The 8,164-nt window shown below is 31.4% G+C and overlaps 1 long non-coding RNA gene across 1 annotated transcript in view; it reads left to right on the top strand.

Annotated features, from left to right (window-relative positions):
• The first annotated feature begins 334 nt into the window (after positions 1-334).
• LOC141546172 (uncharacterized) overlaps positions 335-8,164 on the top strand; it is a 46,284-nt gene continuing 38,454 nt past the window's right edge. Inside the window, exon 1 of the long non-coding RNA XR_012483258.1 lies at positions 335-365. This is a non-coding gene — a long non-coding RNA (uncharacterized LOC141546172). The remainder of the gene's footprint in view (positions 366-8,164) is intronic.

The following is an 8,164-nucleotide window of genomic DNA, read 5'->3' as shown; positions in this document are numbered from 1 at the left end:
AAAGTGTTATTGCTACATAACCATGGTTACTGGTTAAAAAGGGATAGGAAGAGAAACAAAAGGTGGGAGTTTAGCCATAGAGGGAAAAGTAAATTGTTAATGAAACAGTTGAGACTTGAATTGGGTTCTGAGCCTGGCATCTTTATTAGAGAATTTCAGCTTCTCCTTTGTGCCCAGGAATTGTCATTTGTCATCTTCCATATAAAACCTAACCAAGAACTTTAGACACAGCTGGAGATTTTTGCTGAAATTAGGTCAGTTCTGAATACTCAGGTGTCAATGGTTCTAAGACAGTTAATGAAGAAACTTCCCAGGAGAGAACACAGCAGAATACCTCTCATTTATCTTCAGTCTCCCTGCCTAAGGTTTGAGGTTTTATGGGGGGGTGGGAATTTGTTTTTGGTGTGTTTGGACATCTTTAATTCAACATTTCAGCCTTTGAACTCATTATCTTTATTCTAAAATCATGGCTTCTTTCTCATTTACCTATGACTGTTTAGGCAACTCTACCATCCAGTTACCCATGTTTGCAAACTAAGTGTCTTCTTCATCTTCTTATTCTTCTTCCACATATACAATCTGTTTCCATGACCTATTATGTCTATCTTTGTTGTTGTTTTTAATTTTTTTCAGTCATAAGCAACTCATTTGTGATCTCTTTTGGTGTTGGCAAAGATACTTGATTAGTTTGCCATTCCCTTCTTCAGGTTATAATACAAATAAGGAAACCATCTTTCTAGTTTTTTTAATATATATTTTAATAATATTTTATTAATATTAATATGTTTTAATATATACTATATATACTATATTTTTTATTTTGTTTTACTTTATTTTATTTCTATTTTTATTGTAGTAAGTTTATTTATTCTTAATAACTACTCCTTTATAAATCATGCTAGGAGAGAAAAATTAGAGCAAAAGGGAAAAATCATGGGAGAGATAAAACAGAGGTGAATATTGTATGTTGTTGATTTACATAGATTTTTTCTGCATGCTAATGGCATTTTCTGTCCAATGTCTATTAGGATTGCAGAACCAGGCCTTTCATAATTGATCATTGCACATTCTTGCTGTGACTATGTACAGTGTATGCCTGGTTCTGCTTGTTTTGCTCAGCAACAGTTTTGTAAAGTTTTTCAGGCTTTTCTATAATCTGCTTGTTCATTATTTTTAAAAGAAGAATAGTATTCCAATAGTCTCATATACCACAACTTGTTCAGCCATCTCTTAACTGCTGGACATCTATTCAGTTTCCATTTCTTTGATACTACAAGAAGAGCTACCACAAACATTTTTGCACATATGGATCCTTTTCCCTCTGTGATCTCTTTGGGATACAGACCCAATAATGTTACTGCTGGGTCAAAGCTTGATAGCCATTTGTACATAGTTGGAGATTTCTCTTCAGAAAGGTTGGATTATTAACCATCTTCCTAGTTAACCAAATTTATTACAGTTTTGTCATTTTTGATCCCTCCTTGTTATCAAATCTTATCAATTCTACCTTCACAAAACCTGTCTTATATGTTCCATTAAATCAAAGGGGAAAAACCAACCCTAATTTAGAACCACTTTATTTCTTCCTTGGATTATTGCAATAACTGCACAACCTTCTGAAGTTTCTCCAAGTTTGAATCTATTGACCACTTGATGCCAGTCTTTTTTTTTTAAACATTACTTGTCTCCTTTCATCACTCACTATTCCATAATGAGTTAACTCCATTGGTTCTCTGTCACTTCCACCAGAATATATCAAGTGTTCTATTCTTGTATTCTTTTTATAACCTGGTACTTACTATTTTTAGCCTTTCATATTATTGTAGAATTGTCCTCTACTTCACTCAAAACACTGTATTATCTAACTAGTTTATCATACTTGTGGTTCCTTGCTCAGTGCACTCTATAATTGTATCTATGTTTTTTTCATTCATTGTACCCAAGATTCTCTTCCCTCAGTTCCCCTATTTATTGGTCTCCTTCATATTTCAGCCCATATGCTACTTTTTTACGGTTCAGTATTATGGGTTCTTTGAGCTGTTATGTTCTTCCCCTCTGAGACTACCTCCAACTACTCAGTAATTATTTTGTCTGCACCTAAGTATATGCATTTATGTGGCTTGTCAGCTAGAGGGTCAACCTAAAGTCCTGAAGCTTTATGTTTGTGAGCTCAAATCTTGGATTAGACATTTACTGGCTAAGGGAGCCTAGGTAAAACACAATCCTGTTTGTTTCATTTCTTCATATGTATGAAGAACTGAAAAAAAACCAGCAAATCATTCCAACATATTTGCTGAGAAGATCTCAGAAGAATCTGACTTGACTGAACAAACAACTCAACAGCAATAGTAATTATTACATTAGATTATGAATTTCTGGAGGATAGGAAATTTGTTTATATATATACATATATATATGTGTGTGTATGTATATGTACTATGCATGTGTGAATATATTTATATAAATAGATGGGTAGATATTTGTGTAGGCTTTTGAAATGTGATGAAAAAATCTTGTAGTTCACCCCATGTCATCACAGAAAGAAGTGCTCCTGTGTCTGGACTTGTATTAAGTTAGGTGATGGCAACTTTAGGGCACCACAATGGCATAAATTATTTTTTTAATGTCCGAACTTTTGTGATTGTCTTTTCTGTTGTTAGAAGCATTGTTTCACTAGGAGATGAAATGAAATTGCAAACACAGTATAGGTTGTATTTCAAAGCATTATTAGTTTGTAAAAAATATTTCCTGAATATAGTTTTTATTTTATTTTTGATTTTTTTTACAGTTGTGAATCTATTGGTGATGGTGGTGGGAATCCATGAAAAATATTAATGTTTTATGATTTCATATTATCAATTGTAGATTTAATTTTTTTTTCTTAGAATATAAAAGTATGATCACTTCTTCAAATGAATGATTCTGGTAATGTATATAGAGAAAAAGAATATAAATACAGCTCTTGAAAATAGTTTTTGTAGTTAGAAATAGAGCATTAATTTTATGTCAGTTGCCCAGAAGATCCATTGACAAAGATATTACCCTACTTCAGTATTCATTTATTCATTCCAGAGATACTTATCAACCGTTTATTTTACAAGATGGGCAAGAACAGTTAGTGCCTTCCATTTCTCTTTGAAATCAACTATTTCCTCATTTCTTGTATCACAAAAGCATTTTATAATGTTCAATGACACAATTTCCTTAGCCATTCCCTAATTTGGGCTTCCCCTTAATTTTTTTTTTTTTTTACTACTGCGAAATAAGCATCTCTCTCTCTCTCTCTCTCTCTCTCTCTCTCTCTCTCTTGATATCTATAGATATAGATCTATAGATCTATATCTATATCTATAGATATCTATAGATCTATAGATCTATATCTATATATAGATATATCTATATAGATATATAGATATATATGTACGTTTCTTTTTTATATATCTTCAAAATATATGCCGAGTGTTGGTAAAACTATGTGAAAGAACGTATACTTTTTGTGTAGGTTTACAAAATGTGTTTCAAAGCTGTCATATTCATTCAAAGTTCCAACAACAGAGTATCAATATATCAGAGTATGAAATATCCCATAATTTTTCTAATAATTTTATTTTATTTTTGAAAAATGTTTTTATAGTTGATGAGTATGAGCTAAAATTGAATCATTTTGCTTTTCTCTGTAGGTGTTTTTGAAGATTTTTTGATTGTAGATAACTAAGGGTTTTTTGAGAACAGCCACATAATATATCAATTCTGGGATTTAGATTTACTCTTATATAGTTCAGTAAAACCCTTATAAATCCTGGAAATGAGATTTTATCAGAGATTTATAGTGATGCATTTGTTTCCCTTACAAAAATGACTTTTTGCTTTCAAAATTAATTTTAGACTTTTGTGATTCTCACTAGCTTCTGATTAGGCATGAAATTTTATATCTTGAAGAAATTTATTTGCTTGCTTCTCAAGTGTGCTTATGGTGTGATCTTTAATAGCTAAGTTACCTATTCAATTAGATCTTCATTTGGTATTGACTCATTTTTAATAAAACTTTTTATTCTCAATTTTTTCCAAATTATTTTTATTTCAAGTATAGAAAGGCTTCAACATTTACCCTTGCAAAACTTTATATTCCAAATTCTTCTCTTTCTCTTTCCTCTATCCTGTTCCCTAAATGGCACGTAATTTAATATATGTTAAACTTGTGTAGCTCTATGCATATTTCCACATTGATCATGCTGCATATGAAAAATAAGATTAAAAAGAAAAAAATGAAAGAAAAAACACAAGCGACAACAACAAAAAAAATTTAAAATACTGTGCTGTGATCCATTCTCAGTCCTCAAAATCCTCTCTCTAGGGAGAGGGCTCTCTCTACTACAACAGATGGATGACCTGAATCACTTTGCTCCTGAAAAGAGCCATGTCCATAAGAACTGATCATTGTATAATCTTGTTGTTACTGAGTACAATGATGTCTTGGTTCTACTTATTTCACTTAGCATCAGTTCATGTAACTAATTCCTTAATATTGGTTTATAATCACTCTCCTTATAAATCTTTTGAAATATAGGTTATTAAAAATAGAGGAGTTTGGAGCAGCTAGGTGGTGCAATGGATAGAGCATCAGCCCTGAAGTCAGGAGGATCTGAGTTCAAATATGACCTCAGACACTTAACACTTCCTAGCTGTGTGACCCTGGGCAAGTCACTTAACCCCAGCCTCAGGAGAAAAAAAAATATTTTTAAAGAAAGTTTAGATAGATCTAGATAAAAATATGAATAATCATTGGTATTTATATTCAGCTTCATCAATTTGCTTCCCCTCACCCGTCAAGGTTGGGTGTTTTGCTAGATTTTTTAAATTATGATTTTCTTTTGTTTGTTTATCCTGTTTTCTTAATTTGATGGTTTGGATATTCTATATTACTTTTGAATTATCTATTTTTCTGACATTTTAATAATTTTTTTATGATTCTATTTACTTTGTATGCTACAAATTCATCTTGTTTAATTTGAAGGTTGTTATTCTCTTTAACTTGCTGAGATCTAACTATTAAATTAGTTAGGATGAACAAAAACATTTTTCCAGATTTTTCAGTTGCATAGTTATTTTGGTTTATTTCATTAATGCTCCAATTTTTAACATTTTTTTTTCCTTTATACTAGCTTAGTGGTTCCTAATTTGTTTATTTTCTAGTATTTTAAATTTCATGATTAATTCATTGTTCTATTTTGTTAAAATATTAAGTTATAAATATTCCTCTGAAGTCTATTTAACTGTGCACCATTAATTATTATAATGTTGGTGCATTTCTAAAATTATAATTCATTTCTTTGATATACTATTTAGCCTCCTAATCAGTTAGTAAGTCATTATTTACTTTCCATTTTTTTTTACATCTTTTCCTCAAAATTTCCTATATATTATTTTTTATTTTTTTATAGTCTATAAAGTTCTTTCTAGGTCTACATACATATATAGTCTAAATTCTATATAATTATAAAGTGTTTATAATTATAAAGTTCTTTATATGTCTATATGTATATAGTCTAAAATTCTTCATAATTGTCCATGTCAAAGTTTCTTTAGGGATTTATAATATACTATAGAATTTGACAAATATGGACATTTTAAATTATATAACTCATTATAAAATATAGGGTGGCCCATTAATTATTGCAGTAATTTGTTTAACCTCACACCTTCCTTTTTATAATTTTCTTTTTTTCCAGTTCAAAAACAATATTGGATTATCATATTGCTATTTTTGGTACTAATAATAACTTCTTATTTTAATTTTCTGAATTTTCTTTCAATAACTTATATCTTGTGACTTCTGTTCCCTTTGTGATCTATACCCAATCTTCTTTCCTTGGTTTTATCATTTCTAAGATGTAGGATAATGATAGTGTTCTTGAAAATCATTCCTTCGACTCTCCTCTTTGATCTGGAATAGTCTATCCAGTCCTCTACTCTACTCTTTTTCTTTTTACTTGAGCAATATGATGTCATAAGCTACTATTACTCATGTACTAATCCAAGTGAGGTAACATTCTGTCCCTCCCCTTGAAATCTATGTTCCTTTTCCCCTCTTGAATTTACATTCTTTGGACCATTGAAACTTCATTTGTCTTCTGAAAACCTTTCAGAAAATGTACAAATTTTTAAAAATAAAATCAGAGATTCTTATTTTCAACATTCATGGCTTTATCAATTTTAGCCAGATGCCCAAAAATTTTATTCCTTATAATGTTTTTGTAGTTTTTGACATTCATTTTATAATATTTTGAACTTCAATTTTTCTCTTTCCTTTCTATCTTCCCTCCACAATATAGTAAATAATTTGATACAGGTTAAGCATGTACATTCATATAAGCATATTTACGCATTAGTCATGTTGTGAAAGAAGAAACAAAACAGATTGGAAAAGTCATCCAACAAAGTAAAAATGGTATCCTTGGATCTGCATTCATCTTCCATAGTCCTTTTTCTGGCCCCGGATTGATTTTCCATCATGAATCTTGAGTCATTATTGAGAAGAGCTAAATCAGTCATACTTGATTTTCTCCCAATGTTGCTAATACAATGTACACTGTGTTCTGGTTCTGCTCACTTTATTCAGCATTAGACCATGAAAGTCTTACTAGGTTTTTCTGAGGTCTACCTGCTCACCATTTCTTATAGCACAAAGATTTTTGATTATATTCATATACCAAAACTTGTTCAGCCATCTCCCAAATGGTGGGCATTCTTTTAAATGACAACATTTTGTCATCAGAAAAAGAACTTCTATCAATATATTTTATATGTTAATTCTTTTTCCTTCTTATGGTCTCTAGGGGATATAATAATATTCTTGGATCAAAGGCCATGCCCAATTTCATTCATCTTTGGAAATAGTTTCGAATTGCTCTCCAAAATGGTCATATCAATTCACAACGTCACCAATGATGCACTATTAAAATATAAGCTCATTGAAAGCAAAGACATTTTTGTTGCCTTGCCTTTTAATCCCAAACATGTAGCACAATGTCTGATCTATTAAAAAAGTAATAAATAATTTTATATTCACCCATTTTTGAAGCAGCCAGTTGATACCAGTAGATAAGAATATTGAATTTGTAGTTTGAATTCTGTCTCAAACAGTTATTAACTGTGTGACCCTGGGCAAGAAGCTCAAAATTCCTCAGCCTCAGTTTCCTTCTCTGTAAAATGTGAATATCATAGCATCAAAGACTCAGTATAAAAGGATCTAATAAGGTAAGATTTGCACAGTGATTTGTAAACTTTAAATCTATTATTCATTATTCCATCAGTCATTTATGATTCTTATAGGAAGACTCATGATAACATATTATCATGTTATTATTATTCCTTCCACTGTGGTAGACAACACCTGCTGCAGCACATGATGTCTGTTTTCTCAGAATATTGGGATAATAGGGAATCAGTGACCATTAAGGGATAAGAGTAATCCTTTATGTCATTATTGTAAAAAGATCCTGAAAGGACAGATTTGTTTTGTTTGTGTTAATTTGGTTGATAACAATATTCTACCTTTGTAATCTGTCTTGTTTTTAGTTCCACTTTCCCTTTTGTGCAGAAAAACTGACTTTTTTGGTCATACGAGGGGGCTAGTCAGGAAAATATTAAGGGAGGATCTCTCAGGGTATAGATGAGAGGACAATTTCAAACCTCTTTGCATTTGGGTCCCTTATCCACGTTATTTTCTTACTCCTATTATCTGACTGTTCCCTCCTGTGCAGTATTGAAGCATCACATCCTGTTCTCTTCCCTCCTTAATCATCTTGTCTTTTAAGTTCCCCACACCTCCAAAGACATCCCCTTTTTTTTCTCTTGATTAATAGCCTAAACCTACTCAGGGAGAAGTTTTCACTCTGGGAAACTGTCAAGGGATTAACTTTGAAAGTTAATACTTAAAACTTTAGCTGCTATGAGGAAAAGGATGTCATAAACCCACAGGTCATAGATTGAGAGGAGCTTAGTAGGAGTGTGAGAGGTGAACAAGCTTGTGAGCATTTCCCCCCATAATAATTATCATGCAAAAGATTCTAGATGACAGCACATGTCTAACTTAGATTGCTTTCTGTCATGGGGAAGGAGTAGAGAAGGGAGGGACAGAGAAAAAAAAATGGAACCCAAGTCT

This window comes from Sminthopsis crassicaudata, chromosome 6 (assembly GCF_048593235.1).
Source record: "Sminthopsis crassicaudata isolate SCR6 chromosome 6, ASM4859323v1, whole genome shotgun sequence".
In the NCBI taxonomy this organism is placed as follows: domain Eukaryota; kingdom Metazoa; phylum Chordata; class Mammalia; order Dasyuromorphia; family Dasyuridae; genus Sminthopsis; species Sminthopsis crassicaudata.
This window is presented reverse-complemented; position numbering and strand designations above follow the sequence as displayed.